At 35.5% G+C, this 25,464-nt stretch overlaps 1 long non-coding RNA gene across 12 annotated transcripts in view; it reads right to left on the reverse strand.

Moving 5' to 3' along the window:
- Positions 1-25,464, reverse strand: part of LOC141411000 (uncharacterized) — a 483,550-nt gene that overhangs the window by 276,125 nt on the left and 181,961 nt on the right. The window contains exon 6 of one of the 12 annotated variants that reach the window (XR_012435846.1): positions 24,135-24,225. The exons of the other annotated variants lie outside the window; for them this stretch is intronic. This is a non-coding gene — a long non-coding RNA (uncharacterized lncRNA). The remainder of the gene's footprint in view (positions 1-24,134; positions 24,226-25,464) is intronic. 12 annotated transcript variants of the gene reach the window in all.

Below are 25,464 nucleotides of genomic sequence, written 5' to 3' on the forward strand. Positions count from 1 at the left end.
TTGTGAAATAAACATAGCCAAGTGAAAATTTCAGAAATTTGACATACAGTTCACCACAATATCAGCACAAAGAATTGTAGAGGGTTTTTTGATCAATGAGCATTCTATGAGCCTTGAGAGAGCTGTATTGATGTACAGCTACAGACACGTATGCATGGAGGCAGTTCCATCAAATGAGTAAAAATTTTAAAAAGTCTATTCAAAAAGAAAATATCAAATTATATAGATAGTTATATCTTAGACTTGAAACATAATTTGGATAAATTTTTCATCTTAGATCTGCTTTTGTTCCATAAGTGAAAGAAAAATTTTACCTGACATCATTCAAGCCTAATTTTAATAGGTACCACTGTAAAATATGTTGTCATTTGTCTTTCATTTACCATGAGGCAAAAATAAATCTTTTTGAAATACAGATCATACATCAGAAAATGCTGAGTTGTTGTATGTTTGACAATTTAGAGAACCTTAAAGTATTTCAGGAACTTAAATTATTATACACCATGTCTTCTGATCTATTTCAGAATTTACTAATTAGAAGTATATTCTATTTTATGCAGATGTTAAATAATTTGTAAAGTTACAATCACTTTCATAGTCTTGAAATGTAGTTTACTAAAAAATGATACAGATATTAGAATTTAACAGTATAAAGATATGGAGATTATTGTGACTTTGAAATATTATAGCATATTTTCTATTTACAATGTGTTTTCCACAATACTTCAAGAGTCCATACTGATATATTCTGACTCTGATCTTATTTAAAAACCAATGACTGTTTTGTTTTTGTTTTTTTCTTTTCCTAAAACTCCATTGCTTCAGGTGTCTTCTTTGTGCAGTAACTATTTTGGGTCTCTATTACCCAATTATATTAATTCTTTCCAACAGTCAAACTCTACATAATCTGGTTACTTAATTCCTAATAACTTTCTCCCTCCCTCCTCCAATCTTTGCCATTTGCATGAATTCTAATCATATTATTTCATATGGATCAAATAAAATTATGCATTTGTCTTTTGTGAACATGCATTCTACTTGTTTCTACTAATTGAAATCTTCCATTCACAACCTAGCTCTGTCTTCTCTAGGCCTTTTAAAAAGAGATTTGCTAACTGATCACTGTGTTAAAGGCATGGTATACTTAATTATGATCCTTGCATTTAAAAGCCTTACATTTTAATCAGAGCAAGTTAGAACAATGAATTGGCATGTGTGCTGATACTGAGAGTTCTCTAACAAAGAAGTGCAGTGGCACGGAAGTGATGACAGGATAAATTACATGAACTTGAAAGGCTGTTTCCATCCAAGATGTTGGGCTTAGTGCCTTTCCCTGAACACTAGCCCAAATATTACAAACCAAGTGCCAGTGTCAAGTTCTTACCACCAAGTCACTACGGTATAAGCATTGTGTGTTTGAGACTCAAGGGATATGATATGAGGCTCAGACTCAAGACATCAACTCACAGAAACATTTGCAAGTATAATGATGTGGGACATACATAAGACTGATTATTCCAGAAGCTAAAGGATTCATGGTCTTATCAGTTCCCCAGTACAAAGTGGCTTTATGCATTCACCCATATAATCATTCATTTATAAATTCTACAAAGACTTCTGTATACTAGGATCATTGATGATCAAAATTTACATTCCATTCTGTGCTTCAAATTTTCCCATATTCATGATTTATAATCTTGGGCACTGAATTTCAGCTTGTAACAACCCCACAAAAGTTTATAACATGTTATATGTTGAATTTGTTCATAGAATCAAATCTTTTTAGTTTCCATATCCTCCACCATCACTCCCAGAGAATAGAATTTCAGAATCAAGAAACTGATACAGGTATACAGTCCCAGAGCTAGTAGTAAAATCAATGATGAAGTGGCTTGGTCTGCATTGTGATCAAAGTAGAAAGACCAGGACTCTAGGGATGACTGAATCCAAGACTTTTTACCTTGGTGATCTGTGGCAAGGCAATCAATCTTACCAAATAGCAGTTTATTCTTCCAATAGTGACAACAGCCAGGTAAGATTTCATGAGAATAAAATAAGAAAAGTTGTTTTATAACATCTTGTTAACCCTATTGCACAATAAATAGGTTATTATAAACAAAATTAATAACATGGAAAATAATGTTTTCCCCCTCAGTTATTGTATCTATGGTTCCTTTATAGTTTGTGTTTTACACAATGCCTAGTACAGTACATATGCATGAAGCTAATGCACAATAAAAATGGTTTGAATCACTGGGAGATCAAAGAAAGTTTAGAATGCTGTATTGTCTATTGCATAGAAAGGCAAAATTCTTCCTCAAAGTATTTTCTAGGCACAAAATAGAAACAAATGTCTCATTGCTGACCTGCAGACAAAAACTGACATGTGTGTGCATTTTGTATGTAACTGTGTGCATATGCACAAACATATATATATGTATAAAAACTATATAGCAAAAACTATGCAAATTCGTACATTTTACCAATTAGGGTTTTTAGCAAAGAACAAACCACTTATTCCCTAAGTTAACCAGGGAAACATAATCTCAGATGAATATGAGCAAGGAGATTTTTCTTCAGATATTCTTCAGTATCAACACCAATATGGGAAGTAAAGAAAATAGGAATGATTAGGGGGAGGTGTTGAACAGTATCAGAGTACTAAAAAAACTTGACTGATTTGTCCAAAATCTTTCAACTGGAATTGTTCTTTCTCATGGTCCTACTAAGACAAGGGACAGGACTAGTACTGTGTGACCCTGAATTAAAGCCAGGTTAGTCTCAAGAACAAGTACAAACAATGCATGTGGGTACCGTCAAGCCAGTTTCCCAAGAGAAACCTAATATAGAAGCATTTGGTTGCAATTCTGCTAGAGGTTGCCTCATGCATCAGTCCTAAAGGACAGAAAGGGTGCCTTACAACAGCACCCATTGAAGCGCACTTCTCACACAGTGTGGATCCACTTGTTTCATAGACAAGTGCAGGGAACAGTTGCTCTAGGACCTAATGTGCTCTTGAGGTTTCACCGATACTGTCTCACTTCCATATAAAAATTATTCAGAAAAGGGTTATTCCACTGATAGAGCTCATTATGATCACATAAAAATAGCAAAACTGAAGGTGGGCATGGTGATACATGCTTATAATCCCACTACTCATGAGTTCAAGTCCCACCTAGAAAAAGGTGCTGGTGAGAGTGTTTCTAAAAATCACAGTGAAAAGCACTGGGGGTAAGGCTCAAGTGGAAGAGCACTTTCCTAACATATATAAGGGCTTGGATTCCATCCCCACTATCACCAAAACCAATAAAACATAAAAAAATTAAAAGTATGCACATCACAAATTCCCATAAACTACTTTTGAATGGAATTCATCTTGATTCATTGAACTACTATGTTTTTCCAATAAATATTTTCTGAATTTTTAAATTTCATTTACTTATCCATTTATAATTTTTGGCAGTACTAAGTTTGAACTCATTACCTCACACTTCCTAGGTAAGAGCTCTGCCACTTCAAACATGCCCCAACCCTTTTTTGCATTAGTTAATTTTCAGATTGGATCTCACTCCTGTTGATGCCAAGGCTAGCCTCAGACTGTGATCCTCCTTTTTATGCTTCTCACATAGATGAGATTGTAGACATGAGCTACAAGCTCTTCTGGATAGTTTAGAGATGGTGTTTTGTCAGAAAAGATTTTGCAGCTTTTTAATTGTCTGAAATTTTTTTGCAATTTGAATTAATCACCTTTCTCATCACTAATTGTTTTTTGATCCAAAACTATATTTCAGATTGTATTATCAGTGTAAGGTGACAGGAAGTGTTATATCTGCATTGATAAGCAAGTAAATGAATAAAATCTATGCTGTTGTATATAAGAAACAACATCTGTAGAAACTGATTGTCCCACAAATGTGAGTGCCATGTAAAATACAGGACATTCAGCAAAATCTGAATTTCAGATTTAAAAAAATGCTAGTAAACTTTCAGTATACATTTAGCACAAATACTGTCCTACCATATTTACAATAAAAATAAAAGTAAAGGAAAACAGAAAGAAGTTAAAACAAAAGAGATCCTTATTTGAGTAAATTTAAAATTAACAACATATTATAAATGAACATTGGAAATTTCCTTCACAGAATAGGAATAAATCAGAATAGCTGAGTATCAGTGGTATTGAGAATTGGGGCCATATAATTTTTGGTGTGACTACCCCATGCATTTTAATAGAAGTTTTAGTGTTCACAGCTTCTATCCACTAGATACCAGCATCCCCACCCCAATTCTCACAATCAAAAATGTCTCTAGATATCCCTTAATATCCCAAGGGAGCAAAGTGACCCCAGTTGAAAACCATTGATACAGACAGAAGCATTAAAAATAATACTAATTTGGGAGGGATTCCAGCTTAGAGGGAGGAAGCAGAAAGCGAGCTTCCTATAGTGAAATCTTGGAGAGACGCTGGAGACACACTTTGCAGGCATAATCACCAAGAAGAGGCATAACTTTGACCCCTCCACTTCATGTTAAACAGAGAAACCAGGAGGGCCCCCAGGCCGCCAGTCACCCGCGCTCAGATGGCTTGGGAAGACGCAGACCAGGTGAGCTTCGCAATACTGCGGTACTCCCACAGACAAGCCTGGGCCAGAGCAGCATAGCCCCCTGGACAGACTGACCTCTACCCAGGGAAAAAAGAGAAACTGACTAATAAGCAATAAGAACAATAAAGACATGCGGAAAAGAGGGTGGGGCACCCTGAGCGCTGAAGATTAGGGGAAGGGAATCTTTCCCGGGACTGTAAACAAACAAGCTGGGCGGGCCGGAGAGGCTCTGGCAGGAGCGGGGACGCGTGCCCAGCAACCAGGAGTGGGAAAGCTTGTGAGAGTGGCGGAGGGAGGAAAACTCCACAGGAGAGGAGGGAAGACCCACTTCCCACGTGAACTGTAAACAAACATGGTGGCTGGCAGAAGCAGCAGCCCCGCCCAGTAATCAGGAGCAGGAAAGCTTGTGAAAGTGGCGGTGTGAGAAAAACTCCACAGGAGAGGGGGGAAGACCCACCTCTCACATGAACTGTAAATTAACATGCAGGCCTGACAACACAGGTGCAGTGTCACCTTTCCCAGTGTGCTTGGAAAGGGGAAAGCTTGTAGCAGAGGCTCCCACACAGGAGAACTCTGAGCAAACAAAGCCTTCAGGGCCAGGTGAGTGCTAAGCTCACCCCAGAGAATTGCATAAATAATGCCACCAGCAACAGCAGGCTAACAGCAGCAGGCAGGCAAGCCACAGCTGCAGATACCATTCTCAGAACTGTCTCCAGATGCTTTTTTTTCTTTTTCTCCCTACCTTTGATGAGAGAAAAACTGAATTACACCTGCATGCTGAAAAACTTACAGAAACTGTATTGCATTTGAACTTGGAACACTTGGTGGGGTTTTTGTGTGTGTGTGTGTAGTTTTATTCACTTTATGCGTCCCTTTGATGAGACAACTACAGAACAACATCTGAGGCACCATGTCCAGGATTGAAGACTGAGATGGACACCCAAATTATTAAGACTGAAACTTCATTGCATTTGAACTTGGAGGTTTTTTGGTTTTTTGTTTTTTGTTTTTAATTTTCTATTTTCCATTTTATTTTAATTCATTTTTATATATAGATTTTTTTTCATTTACTTATTTTTTATTTCTATTCTTATTTTTATTTTTTTTATTTTTGATATTCAATCCTCTGTCTCTCTAATGTCTGTTCAGCTTACTGTCAATTAGTACACTAACGCTCCCTGTTTATACCTTTGAAACTTTCTTGTCTGATACTTTGTTCTGTTTTCTCCTTCTTGTCTGTGTATTTGTTTGTCCCTATTCTTTAACTTCTTGCTTTCCATCTCAACTCATCCTTCCATTCTAACTATTACCATTGTTATTATTACAAGCTAGAAAATACTTAATTGCACACAGTACAGGGACAGTAGCAACACCAAAGACAATGATGGGAAGACAGAAAAAATAGGGAAACCAGTTTCCCCACAGCAAAAAATTACTACAGGAACCAGAGGGGAATGAAGAAAACAGATACTCAGATCCAGACTTCAACAAAATGAAGATAAACTATGCCAAAGGACCCAATGAAGCCCACAAGAATAATTTAAAAGAAGACGTACTACAGGTACTCAATGAGAATTTTATAGAAATGATACTGGATAGGGTCAACCAAAATGTACAGGAGACACTCAAGAAATTCCAAGACAACAAAAATAGAGAATTTGAAAAATTCTTTGGTGTATAAACACCAAAGTGAAACAGAGAACACGATGAATAAATGGATAAATGAACTCAGGAAAAAAATAGACAACATTAAAGAGGAGAACACCCAAGATATGGAAAACCTCAGCAAAAAGAACAAAACAGAACTGCAAAACAAAATGGAAGGCCAATCCAGCAGAACAGAACAAACAGAAGACAGAATCTCAGAACTTGAAGATGAAATGGTAATTAAAGGAAAAACCTAAGAACTACTAATTAAACAACTCAAGACCTGTGAAAAGAAATGCAAGAACTCACTGACTCCATCAAAAGACCAAACTTGAGAATCATGGGCATCGAAGAAGGAGAAGAGGTGCAAGCAAAGGGAATGCGTAATATATTCAACAAAATAATAACGGAAAATTTCCCAAATCTAATGAAAGATATTCCCATACAGATGCAAGAGGCCTCCAGGACACCAAACAGACCAGATCAACATAGAACTACTCCACGACATATCATCATAAAACAAGTTCAGAAACTAAGGAAAGAATATTGAAGGCTGTAAGAGACAAAAAACTAGTAACATACAAAGGTAAACCCATCAAAATCACAGCAGACTTCTCAACAGAAACATTAAAAGCAAAAAGAGCATGGGGTGAGATCTTCCAGGCACTGAATGAAAACAACTTCAACCCAGGATACTCTACCCAGCAAAAGAATCATTCAAAATAGATGGAGCAATAAAAGTCTTCCATGATAAGCAGAAACTAAAACAATATGTGACCACAAAGCCACCACTACAAAAGATTCTGCAAGGGATTCTGCACACAAAAGTGAAACCCAAAATGAAATTGAAGCAGCAAGATCGATAGACCCCTGGCAAACCTGACTAAAATGAGGAGAAAAAAACCCAAAATAGTAGAATCAGGAGTGCAAAAGGGGAGGTAACAACACACACCACGGGAGTCCAGGAAATCATCAGAGACTACTTCAAGAACCTATATTCAAATAAATTCGAAAATCTTAAAGAAATGGACAGATTTCTAGATATATATGATCATCCAAAACTGAACCAAGAGTATATTAATCATCTGAATAGATCTATAACACAAAATGAAATTGAAGCGGCAATCAAGAGTCTCCCCAAAAAGAAAAGTCCAGGACCTGCTGAATTTTATCAGACCTTTAAAGAAGCACTGATACCAACCCTCCTTAATCGGTTCCATGAAACAGAAAGGGAAGGAAAACTGCCAAACACATTTTATGAAGCCAGTATTACACTTATCCCAAAACAAGGCAAAGACACCTCCAAAAAGGAGAACTATAGGCCAATCTCCTTAATGAACATTGATGCAAAAATCCTCAACAAAATAACGGCAAACCGAATTCAACAACACATCAAAAAGATCATTCACCACGACCAAGTAGGCTTCATCCCAGGAATGAAGGGGTGGTTCAACATACAAAAATCAATAAATGTTATAAACCACATTAACAGAAGCAAAGACAAAAACTACTTGATCATCTCAATAGATGCAGAAAAAGCCTTTGATAAGATCCAATACCATTTCATGATAAAAGCTCTAAGAAAACTAGGAATACAAGGAAAGTACCTCAATATTATAAAAGCTGTATATGACAAACCTACAGCCAGCATTATACTTAATGGAGAAAAACTGAAACCATTCCCTCCAAAATAAGGATCTAGACAAGGATGCCCACTATCTCCACTCCTATTCAACATAGTATTGGAATTCCTAGCCAGAGCAATTAGGCAAGAAGAAGGAATAAAAGGAATACAAATAGGTAAAGAAACTGTCAAACTATCCCTATTTGCAGATGACATGATCCTATACCTTAAAGACCCAAAAAACTCTACTCAGAAGCTTCTAGATATCACCAATAGCTATAACAAGGTAGCAGGATATAAAATCAACATAGAAAAATCATTAGCATTTCTATACACTAACAATGAGCAAACTGAAAAAGAATGTATGAAAACAATTCCATTTACAATAGCCTCAAAAAAATCAAATACCTAGGTGTAAACTGAACAAAAGATATGAATGACCTCTACAAGGAAAACTATACACTTCTGAAGAAAGAGATTGAGGAAGACTATAGAAAGTGGAGAGATCTCCCATGCTCATGGATTGGTAGAATCAACATAGTAAAAAGGTCTATAATCCCAAAATTAATCTACATGTTTAATGCAATTCCCATCAAAATTCCAATGACATTCATTAAAGAGATTGAAAAATCTACTGTGAAATTTATATGGAAACACAAGAGACCACGAATAGCCAAGGCAATACTAAGTCAAAAGAACAATGCAGGAGGTATCACAATACCTGACTTCAAACTATATACAAAGCAATAACAATAAAAACAGCATGGTACTGGCACAAAAACAGACATGAAGACCAGTGGAACAGAATAGAGGACCCAGATATGAAGCCACACAACTATAACCAACTTGTCTTTGACAAAGGAGCTAAAAAATATACGATGGAGAAATAGCAACCTCTTCAACAAAAACTGCTGGGAAAACTGGTTAGCAGTCTGAAAAAAACTGAAACTAGATCCATGTATATCACCCTATACCAAGATTAACTCAAAATGGATCAAGGATCTTAATATCAGACCACAAACTCTAAAGTTGATACAAGAAAGAGTAGGAAATACTCTGGAGTTAGTAGGTATAGGTAAGAACTTTCTCAACGAAACCCCAGCAGCACAGCAACTAAGAAATAGCATAGATAAATGGGACCTCATAAAGCTAAAAAGCTTCTGTTCATCAAAAGAAATGGTCTCTAAACTGAAGAGAACACCCACAGAGTGGGAGAAAATATTTACCAGCTATACATCAGACAAAGGACTGATAACCAGAGTATATAGGGAACTTAAAAAAATAAATTCTCCCAAAACTAATGAACCAATAAAGAAATGGGCAAGTGAACTAAACAGAACTTTCTCAAAAGAAGAAATTCAAATGGCCAAAACACACATGAAAAAATGCTTACCATCTTTAGCAATAAAGGAAATGCAAATTAAAACCACACTAAGATTCCACCTCACCCCTGTTAGAATAGCCATCATCAGCAACACCACGGACAACAGGTGTTGGCGAGGATGTGGGGAAAAAGGAACCCTCTTACACTGTTGGTGGGAATGTAAACTAGTACAACCACTCTGGAAAAAAATTTGGAGGCTACTTAAAAAGCTAGACATTGATCTACTATTTGATCCAGCAATACCACTCTTGGGGATATGTCCAAAAGACTGTGACACAGGTTACTCCAGAGGCACCTGCACACCCATGTTTATTGCGGCACTATTCACAATAGCCAAGTTATGGAAACAGCCAAGATGCCCCACCACTGATGAATGGATAAAGAAAATGTGGTATCTATACACAATGGAATTTTATGCAGCCATGAAGAAGAACGAAATGCTATCATTCGCTGGTAAATGGATGGAATTGGAGAACATCATTCTGAGTGAGGTTAGCCTGGCCCAAAAGACCAAAAATCGTATGTTCTCCCTCATATGTGGACATTAGATCAAGGGCAAACACAACAATGGGATTGGACCTTGAGCACACGATAAAAGCTTTAGCACACAAGGGAGGGGTGAGGATAGGTAAGACACCTAAAAACATTAGCTAGCATTTGTTGCCGTTAATGCAGAGAAACTAAAGCAGATACCTTAAAAGCAACTGAGGCCAATAGGAAAAGGGGACCAGGAACTAGAGAAAAGGTGAGATGAAAAAGAATTAACCTAGAAGGTGACACACAGGCACAGGAAATTAATGTGAGTCAACTCCCTGTATAGCTATCCTTATCTTAACTAGCACAAACCCTTTTTCCTTCCTATTATGGCTTTTACTCTCTCTACAACAAAATTAGAAATAAGGGCAAAATAGTTTCTGCTGGGTATTGAGGGGGTAGGGGGGAGAGAGGGGGGTGGAGTGGGTGGTAAGAGAGGGGCAGGGGGGAGAAATGACCCAAGCCTTGTATGCACATATGAATAATAAAATAAAAAATAAGACTAATTTACTAATTAGGATTATTCAGGGCAAAGCTTTCTCTTTTAGTTAGATACTTGAAAGCATAAAAACAAAGAAACAACCAATGGCGCATGTGCAGCTGCTTTAATTAGTTGCACTTTATTCAGTGTGAAACAGAAATTTCTAGCTAATCTATTTGCTGATGCATTTGATTCCTTACAAGCAGTCCATGAAATAGCCTTCTGTGAAGGATACTATTAGGAAAACTATTGATTGGACACTTAGTGCCTGAGCAGAACAGTCCTGGTTCAAAACACTAAGGTACAGAAAATGCTGACTCATGAAATACATGCTCTGTGCACTTCTACAAGAGCATGCGACCAACTGATAGGGAAACAAACCCTCATATTGGTCATTTACTTTGTCTTCTGACTTCTGTTGTAAGTCAAAGTGCAATTTAAAATGATAGAATAAACAAGATTGACTTCTGAGGTCTGTTTAACAGAAACAGCTGTAGGATGAGGATATATGATAGAGGCAAGGGATAAGATGGGGTTTATTCCTATCCTCATTACTAACAACAACAACAAATCACATATGCTCCAGTGCAGAGACTGTTTTGCTCTATCTCCCAAACCCAGAAAAGTATTTGTTCCATAGAGGGAGTCAATAATTGTTTTCTATTAGTCAGTGAAAGAATGAATTGATGAAGGACCATAAAAAATGGAGTTGCTATAGTTACATATAATATCATTGATTCAGCATACTATGAGCTAGCATACTATGCAGAAAATGATAGCTTTACCTTGATTACAAGGTTGTATTGACTTTAAAAAAACACAATACTCTTAACATTAATATGCTAAGTGAGTGAATAAGTGCTTATTAAAAATTAACAGCATCATTCATTAAGACATAATGCAAGGTTCTGATTTCTACTACCCAAAGCTTTCTCAAATACTGGTGTTAACGAGGTTGATGAGACCAGTTATCAGCTTTTGAAAACATCTGTTGGGGTCCAACTAATTAGGAAAAGAGTAGTGTGCAAAATGTCTGGAACACATCCTGCATATTTTACTATAAAGTTCCAATTACCCTGTAGAAATGTTAAATACCAAAAAAGAACAATTATGTTTTTTTCAGCTTTTCAGAACTAAAAAATAACATCTAAATATAAAAATGTAAATGTACACAAATGGTTTAAAAATCTCACCCACTGTTCCATTTTCCCTCTGCATCTAAATTAAAGCAGACATTCCATATTGCAAATATTAAAAAAAAGAAAGTTTCCATCACCAAATTCTAAATTTGTGGGAAATTTTTTTGTACATTTTCATTAGGATACATTAGTTCTGCAAGCGGTTGTCATTCTAATATTCCTATACATGCATATGATCTTTACGCTTTTAACTTCAGTCCAGCACAGCAAGATTTTGCTAATCTGCGACAAAGGCAATATTACACGAAGTTGGCCTGGTGGTGCCATCTTGTGATAGCTTCTTAAATTCTATTAAATTTCCTCATCTATAAAATGAGAGTAATGGTGATTTGAAAGACTACCACTGCGTTTATCAATAGTAAATATTTACTGTAAAGAATATGCTTTTTCCAAGATGTGAAAATAATCTTTTGTGTGTGTGTGTGTGTGTGTGTGTGTGTGTGGTACTGAGGCTTGAACTCAGGGCCTACACCTTGACCTACTCCACCAGCCCTTTTTTTGGTGAAGGGTTTTTTTGAGGTAGGGTCTCACGGAACTATTTCCCCAGGCTGGCTTTGAACTGCCATTCTCCTGATCTATGCCTCTTCAGTAGCTACGATTATGGGAGCCACAGGCATCCAGTCTTTTGGTTTTAAGCAAACACTTTCTAAATTTGTAATTGTTTAGACTTGCTATATTAACATAATCCCTGGGTTTTAAAATCATACGGTGATATAAATCATATGCATGTAGTGACTTAATGTTGCCATTTGTTGGATCCTACATCAGTTCAGGTCAATGCATCTAGTTCAAGTGAACTGGAATTTATTGAGAAGAAGACAAGTGCCAAAACATTGTGATGAGGATCATGTACATAAAGTAAAGCAAAAATGCATTGAATTGACAGTCTAACTGTGAGACAAAGCAATCATCTTACATTCATATGCAGAGCAATTTAGCTCATGCTTTAACAAACATTTTCCTCCAACAAACCTACATTCTGAATTTTATCTTTGCATACCTATAAGTCATTTGTATGTGTGTGCGTGTGTGTGTGCTTGTCTTTGTTTTGTTTTCTTAATAATGGAGAGATCTTCCCCACTAATGATTTTTGTTTTGTTTTGTTTCTTGTTTTGGGGGGACAGGATCGCAGTATGTAGCCAGGCTGGCCTAGCCTGGAACTTGCTATATAGCCCAGATGGTTTGGAACTCTCCGTCCCTCTGCCTCAGTCTTCTGAGTACTGGGAGTACATGCATGTGCCAATACACCCAACTTTCAATTGATGAACTTTATCACTATTTCTATATGCAGATTTATTTTCTTGGTGGCCTTGGACCAACCCAGATCCCATCCCTTTCCTTTCTTATAATTCCTGTGATAAGGTTGTGACTAGCTAGAATGTCCCAGACTCTGTTTCAATCCCCTTGAGAAAGAGAAGATCCTTTAATGCTTTAACCCACTGAGGCCTATGACCCTGAGATATAAAACCCAGAGTTGGATGCTTTCCAGGTCCATTCAGCAGTGATGCTAGTGGGGCACCTGCAGATGAGACTCTATCTACCCCTGGGCAGCTTTCCTGAGCATTAGGGGTCTGCTTACAAGGAATCCTAGGTTCTTCTGCCTCTTGCTGCCTATTTACAAATAATAAATCTGCTCTAAGTAGTGTGTACATATGTGTCTATGTGTGAATGCTTTATTCCATGAGATGAAAACAAGTAGATAACTGGGATACAGTAAATCTGCTCCACATTAGAGCACAGAAGCATCAATTATGTCCTGCTCAAGCACCTATCAACAAATGCATTCACTTAATCAACATGTATTTATTGCGTACCCACTTAGACATTCCAATCAAAGTTGGTAGATATAAAGATGAGCAAAGCAAGCTTGATTCCACTATTTCAGAATTTATAGTCTACTGGATCTACAAATAGACCTAATGCTAACATGTATAAATAGTCAGATACATTTACAAGCATATACTTAGATTATTCATGATCCTCCAAATCGGTACTATGATTACTTTCATTTTTACAACTTAAAATTTAACAAAAGAAAGAAGAAAAATAAAATATTTAATAACACTCAGAACACCCTTGTAAACTTTCCATGTGAAAACATTTATGCATTTGTGGAATAAGTATTTATTGTGTTCACTCTACTTACCAAGTTCTTTGCAAGGTCTCTTTTTGAAGAGACAAGAAAAGACCTTGTCCTTACCTCAAGTTGATCTAACTCTAGGAGCATAGAACCACTAGTAAAGAAAATGTGACCTCCCCAGCTCTATATCACCCACTAGCATGAGTTTTCTTACATAACCTCCTTTTGAAAAGGAAATTCGACATGAAAATATGTAAGTACAATGAAGTGCTAGAAACCTTTATATTTGAGAAGTACAAGTGGTTTGTTAAGAGTGGCAAATTGTGAAGGAGATGGAAGGTAGACATGACTTGACTGCACACATAGTGCACACAACTGTCCACATATGCACATACGTGAGCATACCTATAAGACCTCGTGGGTTATATAGAATTCTTTGAAACTGATAATAAAGCAATTAAATTTGTGTGCCTGAAATGTTTCCATGGCAGGAACACGGAATTTTCATTATAAGAATGAGAAATTCAAACCAGAATGGCAAATGGTGATTGAAACACTTCCAACAAATTAGATCATCAATATATGAAAAAGGAAATCCAAACTTACAGAAAATTAATGTACTTTGTTCATAGATAAATGTAGTAATAAAATTATGTTGTTTCAGATGAAAAAGCACACTTGATAGTCACCTATCAAAGAAATGACATTTAATTGCTGAGATCTTGACATACAGAATCAGTTTTCTGATTGTCACTTTTGTAGATAGGGAGATAGAATGTAAAGTCCTCAGCAAACACTTGTTTGAACCAAACGTTGCCAGTTAAATAGCTCAGCTGAAAATTCCTGTTATGCTATATTCTTGTTTACAGCTTTATAGACCAAAGGTCACATATTTTTAAGTTGCCTAAGCAACTGGCAACTTATGCCTTGAAAGATGATACTTTAAGGTATCTGCTTAGACAAACACTAATAAATATGTAAATTTGGGAATTTTGCTTCTTTATCAAGATTCTTGCTTGGACTAATAATTTAATCTATAGTATGTAGAATTATCTAGGCAATGTTTCTTATTATTTAGAATATTCTTCAAAATGTACTATTGGAGCATAAAGATAATGACTTTTAGGAGCAATTTCAGGGAAAAAAGTGGTGTTTGGAAGGAAGAGAAAAAAAGGCTAAATTTCTACTAAATTGGGACATTTACAAAGTATAGAATAACGGTGGTATGTCTCTAGTTGTAGAGCACTACCCCCTGGCCTCAGTCCCCAGTAAACCTCCATACCCCCAAAAGAGACATAGCAAAACTTGAGTTAGTCCAAAACTTGAATTAGCTGTTAGAGTCAGTCTTTAATTTCTTCTGTTTCAGTGATTATAAGAAAACATTTTAAAACCATCAAAATCTGGGATTAATTTCTACTAATTTGCTTGTGTACAAGAGACTTTAACCCTTTCTTAAAGAGTAGTTTTGAGCCAGGTGCCCATAGTTCACACTTATAATCCTAACTACTTAAGAAGATGAGATCAGAAGGATCACAGTTTGAGGCCAGCCCAGGCAAAAACTTTGTGACATCCCATCACAAACACCAACAGTTGGATACAGTGGCATGTGCCTGTCATCCCGAACTACACAGGAGGGTAAGATCAGGAGGATCGTGGTTCCAAGACAGATTGAGCAAAAATGTTTATAAGACCTCATCTTAACAGAAAAAAGCTGGGCCTATCATTCCAACTACTAGGGGAAACATAAAATAGGAGGATGCATGTTTCAAGTTGGCCTGGGCAAAAAGCAAGACCCTATATCTAAAATAATCAACAAAAAGGACTGGAGGCATGGCTCAAGAAGTACAGCATCTGCCTAGCCTAGCAAGTGTGAAGCCCTGAGTTCAAACCCCAGTACCGAAAAGAAAAAATGTAGCTTTGAATATTTTTGAAAAAGGAAGATAATGGAAAAAATACATAAATTTTCATGAGAGAGAAAAATGTTTTCCAGACATTATTATGACTACTTCTTAGTCAGTCAACTTATGGATGACTTCCCTGCATCTAATACCAAACAGTTTCTTTTCATATTTCATTGTAATTTCTTAACCCCAATATCATCTCTTTCATCAACATTGGAAATCAATGGTTTTCATTAGTCCTCATTACTGTTTCTTTCTTCTCATTTGCTAAAACTATACAATGTTAACAGTACATGACTGAATGCAATGAACAGCTTTTCTCCTCTAAACATCTTCCCTGGGCATCATTAATTCAATTTACAGAATCAGAGAATTTCATCCAAGTTCAGAATGGACCTCTACTATTGATTTAAGCCTGATTATTTGGTTAATGCCAGAATGCCATTTATGATATAAATTCACTGAAGGAATTATTTACCATTTATATATTCTGATCATTGAGGCCCCAGTATTTTCCCCAAGTTAGTCAATTCTACTAAACCAGAATACATTTAAAAAGTTTTAGTGGTATAAATGCAATCGTTCATCCTATAACCTATATACTATATTAACTTGGTTGGGTTATCATAACAAAACACCACAGACTGGATGGCTTTAAACAATAGACAATTTTTATCCCACAGATAAAAGTGCTCACAAGGTAATTTCATTCTGAGGTCTGCTCTCTCAACTTACAAGTAGAAGACACTTGCAGTGAGGTCACATGACCTCTTCTTTGTGTGTGATAGGGGAAAAATGGAGGGAAGGGGGGGTGAAGGAGTAAGAGAGGTAAAGCATGAGAGAGCCAGTGAGAGAGAGAGAGAGAGAGAGAGAGAATGAGAGAGAGAGAGGAGAATGAGAGAAAATTTTTCTTTCAGGTGCATCTACTTATAAGAACATTGATCCAATTGTATATCAGAGCCCATACTTATGACCTCATATAACCTTAATTAACTAAATATACCACACTAAGATTAGGACCTGCACAAGAATTTTAGGATGACACAGACATTCAAAGATTCAAAGATAAACTAGTCTGCCTGTGTGTTCTATATGAAAGTCTTTTTCAGATACCCTATAAAACTATATCAATCCTTTGAAATATCTTATCTGATATCCTTACTTTTATACACCTCCCATTAGCTCTACTTGCTCTTCCTAGTATGCCTCATTTGTATATTTTCTTCATTGTGGATTCATGTTTTTTTTTCCACTCAGGAGCTATGAAAAGTTCTGAACTGCTTCTTTAGACCCTCCTCCATACCCAAAAATAAGCATAATGATAAACAGGTAAGTAAATTTTCTCTACACATTTACCAAAAAATAAATTTTTTCATGGAAAGTAATACAAAATAAGGTTCCCCTGCACAGTATAAAAGATTAAGCTGCCGTGTCTTTGGAATATTGATGAGAAAAGGATGAAAGCACTCATTCTAAGAAGCTGCTTCCTTCCATCCCAAAGTTGTTGACTGGCAGTCTGGCATCTCAGTCTACATCCCGGATGTTAAACCTGGGCTATAAATATACCTAATGGGGTTTTCAATAGTTTTGTTTATCTCTCTGAGGACAGAAGAAACCTGCTGCTTAGAAATGTCAGATCTTAAACCTTGTTTCTATGAGTTGTTTTTATTTATGTTCCCTCTTGTGTTCCTTAGAAGCATACACAAAAGTCAACTTCAAAGAGCTATTTGTCATATTTGGAATTCTTAAGTAGTTAAGCTTTAGTTTGGAGAACCACCTGGAAAATTAGAGGCAGGCAGTGCATTGAGCACATTAAGCCCAGATGTGAATATCTAACACTTTCTACATCACAATTTCTTATTTCTGAAAAGCAAGGGTACCTGGCATTATATCTAACTTAGCATTTTATAACATAACATTATACAGTAGGATTTTATGCTGTACAGTGAAGCAATTTTGTGCTTACTGTGATATTATTTTTATTTGTTATTGTATTTTTTAAAAATTTCAGAAAATCTATGACATAGTTAACAACTTTTTTAAAGCATGTGATTCAGAGAATAATGAATTACATTAGTACTAAATCTCAACGATAGCAAGTGTGTTCTATACTATTCATACATTACCAAAGCCAGAATTTTTTTGTTCGAATCTGATGCTCTCATTTGTATTCTAAGATTGCAACAAGCTTCAATACTACTTATTCACAGTTTGGAAGAGTTGTTTAGCATAGACAGAGTCAGAATATTATAGCTATAAGCACTCCAAAGTAAATTTGTCTCTAATATCTAATTTTACATAGGTGACTCAGAAAAAGAAGCTATGTAGCCAGTGAGTAGCAAAGCCAAAGCACAAAAATCTAGCATTCTCTCCTTTTCAGTGGTTCTGGCATTTAAACTCAGGGCCTTGAGCTGACTAGGCAAGCGCTGTACTACTTGAGCTACTCCACCAGCCCTTTTTGTGTTCGTTATTTTTAAGACAGGATTTCACTTGATGCCTGGGCTGGCCTGGACTATAATCCTCCTATTTGTAGTTCTCTGCATAGTTAAGTGGCACATGCCACCCTGCCAGCCATTGGCTGAGATGAAGTCTCACAAGTTTTTGTCCAAAGCCAGACACAAACCTCTTGATCTTTGCCTCCCAAATAACTAAGATTACCCAGCTGTGTCCTCTCTCTCAATGCTATAACCAACCCTGGATTATGATCAAAAATTTCAATTTCATTGTACTAGCCTACTTTCTTCTCTTCCATAAGCAATTGTTTCTATATTGCTAGAATATTACTTTCTCCTTTCTATTAAGTTCAGTAGGTTAGGAATTTTTGCATATCTTCCATATTATTCTCTTCCAAGTGTCTAGTAACTGCTCAGTAAATATAAATTTAGTAAAGCAATTGACTAGTGGCTAAAGTATTCAAAATTTTAGGGCCATTATTTTTTATCCCACATGAAGTTATTCAGTGCCTACTGTGTTCCCAATACTCTTTCACTCTCAGTTCAAAATAACAATGAAATCCAACATGCTCTCTTCAGTCATGGTACTTGCAACATATTGAGAAGGTTGAATATCATACAAGTAAACATAATAATTAATATGTAATTTATCCTAATAATTACTGAGATGAACATTAATAGCAGCAAAGCTCTACAGACCAACTTCAGAGTGGATAATCAGAACTGGATGAGAATTGTAGAATGAAGAGTGGGCATCAAAACAAAGGAAGGTACATGTCAGGCTACATGTGATCTGGTTTCTCAAGGTCAATTAGCACTTCTGCATGAAGCTTTCCACATCTGCAGAGAAATTACTGTATTTAAAACGTGTATTTAATGTTAAGTATACTATCATATAAATGATATACCAAATAAAATGGAACAGGACCAGTGGAAATATGCATAGCTGTGAAAGGTGAAAGGTGGCTCTGCTTTCGTTTTGAATATCATCTCCTGGAGGTTTCTGTCTCTCTAGTGCTTTTTCACATAACTTGCCTAGAAACTGACTGGCAGATTTACACATCACCCTAGTGCTCAGCAGATACTTACTGTTTTAAACTCATCATGATATAATTTTTTAAATTCCCTGTCATCTCATTTGCTTTATTCTCATTTAAAAGCACTTATCCTCAGGTTAACATAAATGGCATACTGGAGGTAGTTAATACTCAGGGTAGAGCCCAAGAAGTGCTGCACCTAAAGCTGCTTTTAATGTACTCATGGGATGACCGTGAGCATGCTTTCTGTATCTGAGAAATGAGAATAGTTAGTACTGTTATTTCCTAAGAAAAGTCTACTAAATTCTGAATATAATTTGTACTAGCAACATTACAATTCTACAAATTCTTTTATTTGGTCTGAACATTTGAGTAGGATGTGCTACACATACAATGTTTTTGTATATGTGAGGAAACACAGATTTAGAGATTCTTTTATCTGAACTCTATGCTTGAAGCAATTATGGAAGGGAGAAAATGAAGTAGTTAAGAATATCACTATCTGTACAGAATTTTCAAATAATTGATGTTGTCTATTAAGAAAAATTCAAGAATGAAAAAAGTAAATAAAGAGTAAGATTTCTTTGTGATTCCATCTAGATGCATCAGTAATTAGAATGAATGTTTTATGTCTGTTACAAAAGTGAAACAAAATTGTTCACATGAGCAAAGTACAAACAATGATAAAAAGGATACATTTTAATCTTTTACACTGTTTTTTTCTGTATTTGGTTTTAGTCTGATAGAACTTATAAAAGCCAAGATATTTGTTTGGTAGTTTTATAGATTTATCAAATTTCTGAGACATTTATTTTAAATGAAATAGAAGAAAGTGAAATACAATGTTGTCTAGAAAAAGTATAGTGATAGGAATTCCATCAGAATTGATAAAAAAATAATCACATTATATCACTTCACATACCTAAGTTAACATCTAATAATAGTTTACATTTTGATGCATCATTTTTAAGATAGAAATCTTTTTCTTATGCATTGATTGCATGCCAACATATCAGGTGAACCTGAATGATGGTAGCCAAATCTCTTAGTATTTTTGTGGCTTGGTATATACTAATGTAAATATTGAACAATATAATCTTTTTGAATAAGATTATGTGACTGTACAAAACAACAGATGTGAGAAAAACAAATTCCAGATCATCTACACTGTCTCCAAAGAACAGCAATCATTTCAAACTCACTTATTTCACTTGCTTTGTTATAACAATGATTTTGTTTTGTTTTGTTTTTAGTTTTTGAAAGGAGGTCTCAGTTTGTACAGCTGCATATGTAGCTGAGGTTGGCCCAGAACTTGCTACTAGTCCAGACTACATCAAACTCAAGATCTGTTTGCCTCAATCTCCTGAGTGCAGATATTATAGGCATGCACCATTATGTCCTGCTACTTTGATACTGTTAGTAAAAAAGCATCCTCTAAAAACATCTTGTTTAAAAGTTTGCAGATGAAGCCAGATTATGATGTTAAGAACTGTGGAAAATTTATGTTCTTGATCTTCTTTCAACAGTAATAAAACAAACTTGAAATCTTTGCCAGATAGAATTGGATTTTTTATAATGATAAACCAACATTTGGTGGGGCATAAAAAGTAAGGACTCTCACAATCAATATATTTGATAGAAATCTGATGGATATACACCTATTCTACATTGCTTCTAATTAGTTCTTTGAAATCTGAAAAATGGATGAGTATGAAGAAGATGGATATACACCTACTCTACATTGCTTCTAATTAGTTCTTTGAAATCTGAAAAATGGATGCAGACATTTCCCACCATTTCACTGTTTTAAATATTAGTTGAGAGAAAGAGTTAAAAGGCAAAAATAAATACAGAATTGCTGTTTTTGTCTTTCAAACATTAGGATATAGCAGTTCATATTTCCAAAATGCAATTTATGTGCCCAATTTAAACTGAGATTGTAGAGATTCATGTAGAAATTGAACAAGCCTACAAAAGCAGCAGCAAAAATAATAATGTCCACAGTACAGAAATTATTACATGACTTTCCTGTTCTTTGAGAAAAACATAAATAGAAAAGCTAAGAAAAAATGAATGAAATAAATATAAAAGACTACAAAAATGTAGAATAAATATTCCACAAGAAAAAAAGTCATTGTTCTTTAAAAGAATTCAAAGTCCTATGTATACTTTGGCTCTTGGAAAGATAATCATTTGTGTTCTTTAGACTAAAGATTTTTTACATCATTTTAGACAAAGTTTAGGTGACTTTCCAGTAGTGTTTATCACTAAGCTAATTTGCACAGACAGAATGGCTGAAACCATAGAAGCTTATTGTCTTATATTTCTGAAGGCTGGAAGTCTCAAGTCAAGGTGTCAGCAGAGCCATGCTCCCTCTGAAACCTGTAATGGCTCTTCCCCCGCCACTTGCTAGCTCCTGGTAGTTTGCTGACAATCTGTGTTACCCTTGGCTTGCAGTGGCATTGTTCCAGTCCTATCTCTGCAGACGGCATTCTGCGCCTCACCTTGTTTTACCTCTCTAGCTTGTCTCTATGTCTTAGTCCAGTACCCATTCCCTTTTACAAGGAAGGACAATAGTCACCTGGAATTAGAGCCCATCCTGAAGGACTCATCTTAATTTGCATAAATCTGCAAAGATTATTTCAAATAAAGTCACATTCTAGGGAAATGGGGTTAAAACTTCAATATATCTTTCTTTAGTGACATAATTCAATGTGTAATAATTACATATTTTCTGCCTCAATGGTAACTTTTATTCCAAAACATAAAATAAAAAAGAATCAAAGGAAGTCACATTAATGTAACTCCACAACTACACTATTACTGTTTTGCTTTTTTTAAGTATATGTGAATAAAATGTAAATATATAGGCATATTGCCCATTTGTGAACAATCTAAATATACCCTGTGTAACTTGAATTTAATTCAAGAGCGTATCAAATTCAGTTTGAATGACTAAATACTTCAAAAACCATGATTTTAATGATCAGACATTTCTACCAAGATCATCTTTGAATATTGGGCATTGTAACTAATACCATCACATGGTCTCTGCAGATACACTTTTGTATCTCCTCTCTTGTCAACCAATAGTAAACTCTTGTAAAATTTTGGTTTAAAATACAACTATAAATAATTTTAACTCAACCCCACCCCTCTCAGGTGGATATACCCAAAAGAATGTAAGTCAGGTTACAATAAAGGCACCTGTACACCCATGTTTATTGCAGCACTATTTACAATAGCTAAGCTATGGAAACAGCTAACATGCCCCACTAGTGATGAATGGATCAAAAAATGTGGTATTTACATATAATGCAATTTTATTTGGTCATAAAGAAGAATGAAATTTTGTTTTTTGTAGGTACATGGATGGAACTGGAGAACATCATCTTAAGAGAAGTTAGCCAGGTTCAGAAGGCCAATAGCTGCATGTTTCTTCTCATATGTGGAATATAGGCATATAGCAATGCTATGAAAAACAGGTCACACAGGGGAGGTCACATATGACAGGGGGAGGGCAAAAGAAAGAATTTAAGAAGGTGAATATGATTGATGTACTCTATGCAAAAATGAATATAGAATTTTTAAACCTGTTGAAACCACCACAAAGGACTAAGGGAGAAAGAAGAAAAATAGCGGAGATGAAGCTATTCAGGCTATAATGCATGTACAAATGGAGGTGCCACAAGGAAACTCCCTGTGTAGCTATCTTAAATAAGCTAAAATGTCTTTTTTTCTCTCTTACAAAATCATAGAACAGGAGGGTGGGAACAGGTCTTGCCTAAGGTGGTTGCTACCTGAGTGTGGGGTGGGGGAAAGGGTGTGGGAGGGTGAATATAGTGCAAATACTGTGTACATGTGTATGTAAATGGAAAAATGATACCTGTAAAAGCTATTCCAGGAACGTGGTGGGGGAAGGAGAATGGTGGAAGGGGTGAATTCAAATATGATATAGTTGATATATTGTAAGAACCTTTGTAAATGCTACAATGTAGCCCCATCTAGACAGCAATAAAAAAAGGAGGAAATAATTTTAAGGCTTTCTCTGCAAATCCATGATCACTCTCCAAGAATATAGATTCTTGTTATATTTCTAACATCTGTCAACAGAATTGTCCATTTTAATGGTTTCTCACAAAATTTGTATATTGTCATACTTAATAATTTATCATTAATAATAAATGCTGACATTTTTATGTATGTTACTGATGAGGCTGACTTTTTATACTAACATATTACTTCTATTTGTATTAGCAAACTATATTCAAGTCCTTTGTTTATTGTCTATTAGTCTAGTAAGACAATTGTTTCCTAGAATCCTTTTATATGTATTTTGGTCTTTTGGCAGTTTATCTTTTACTTCACATTTGAATTTATGAATTTCCTATCTTTGTCTTGAGCAAAATTTCTCTTGTAAGAAAAAAAACATTGTTAACTAGAACTGTCCTGTCCTAATCTCAATGTTAATACTCACTTACATTGTTCCATGATATAAAATTTTGTGTAAGTTATGTATTATATGACATTACATATTCATATTTAAAATATTTATATAATCTTCCTTTAATTTATCTTAGTCCTTAATGTCTTATATGAAGCTGTCATATCTAATATTTTCCCTTAATCAATTATTAAAAATAAGCTTATATATAAAATATATGCATTTGTATTACAGGTTTGAAATTATTATAAAGTATTCCATTTTTATAATAATTAGAGGGGTTTTTATTTCTTTATATTTGTTCTTTTAATTCATGACTACTTGGTTCTAGAATTGAACAACTGCCCTAATTCTGTTTACCATGGTTTTAAAGTACCTGACCCTCACGTCCGTATGTTTTTCAAGGTGTTTTAAGATGTTCTGTATTAGCTTCTCCATTCACATGTGCTATCTTTTTTAAATTGCTGTAATAAAGAAGCTTTTTGGTTTGCTTTATTATTTGTTTTTCTTTGTACCTTGTGCATGGTCTTTAAAATTAAGTATGAGTAGAGTACTATTGTTACCACTCAAGGTTTTCTCTCCATGCCAGGTACTTTACACTATGCATCTCAATTTCCTCATTTTTAAATGAAAATAATAAAAGGACCTATTTTGTAGGGAAATCATAAGCAAAATAACACAATGCATATAAAATACTTAGCATAGTATCCTGCATATGACAAATGATCAACAAACAGTGTATATACCTGTATAATCCCAGTCAGTCCACAGCTGAATCACTCTAGTAGAGACTGGTTATCTCATAACATTTTGGTAGTTTTCAAATGACTTTATCCTCTGCAAGAGCAACATAAATAAAACTAGCACAAAGGAGAATTATCAAAAAGTTCCTAAATTTCTTAGAGAAAGGTGAATGTAAAATCATTTTAACTAAGAGAGACCTAGCATGATTTTCTGTGTTTACCAACATACTTTCACTAAGTCGTGCTGCCATAACAGTGAATCCCCAAGTATCAGAGGATTTATAAAAGCAACTAGCTTATGTTTTGACTGTGCCACATGTCAGTTCTAGTGTTGGTTAAAGTCTTGCTCAGTGTGTCTTCTTCCTACTAGAACTTCAACTACTTGATTCTTGCATATATTATGAAATGTGTATTGGTTATTAAAATTTTCCATGAAGAAAGTCCCACATGATGCCTTTACTCACAATCTACTCACAAGGCAAATTATTGACACAAAGCTGATATCAATGGTGTAAGGAAATAGAACCTGATAATAGGAAGTAGTAATTAATTTTGAGAATTAATAACCAATTATGCCATTTTTCTATGAAATACATTGAGAAGTCAAAGAGAAAAAATACTTTTTTCCTCACAACTCCATTGTGGAGAAATATCAAGTAAATCAGACTGCTTTTTCAAAAAATTTAAATAGCTAGGCACTGATGGCCTAGGTGACTTCTTGGAAGACTGAGATCAGGAGGATTGTGGTTTGAGGTCAGCACAGGGGAAAAAGCTCATAAGACTCCATGTCAACAAATAGCTGGTAAAGTGGTATGCACCTGTCATCCTCAACCAGGCAGAAGGCTGAGATCAGAAGGATGGCATTTTCAGGCTAGCCTGAGCAAAAATGTGAGCCTCTATCTCAACAGAAAAAAAAAGCTGGGCTGGGTGAGGCATAACTTTCACCCCAGCTGTAGTGGGGGATCCTAAAATCATGGTCTAGGATAGCCTGGGCAAAAAAAGAGACCTATCTCCAAAATAACCAGAGAGAAAAGGACTGAAGACATGTGTTCAGTGGTAGAGTTCATGTCTTGTAAGCACAAGGTCCTGAGTTCAAACTCAAAAAAACCCAAAAACATTGATAGTAAAACAAAAATAGAGCTTGACCCACACAGATTGTTTTCTGCACCAAGAAAGTAAGTTAAGTGTCTTAGTCTTTGAGGTTGGCTATAACAAAATACCATAATTTAGATGACTTATAAACAAGAGAAATTTATTTTTCACAGTTCTGGAGGTTAGTAGATCAGAATGACAACACCATTAGATTCCAAGGAGGGCTTTCTTCAGATTGATG

Source organism: Castor canadensis, chromosome 9, assembly GCF_047511655.1.
Source record: "Castor canadensis chromosome 9, mCasCan1.hap1v2, whole genome shotgun sequence".
In the NCBI taxonomy this organism is placed as follows: domain Eukaryota; kingdom Metazoa; phylum Chordata; class Mammalia; order Rodentia; family Castoridae; genus Castor; species Castor canadensis.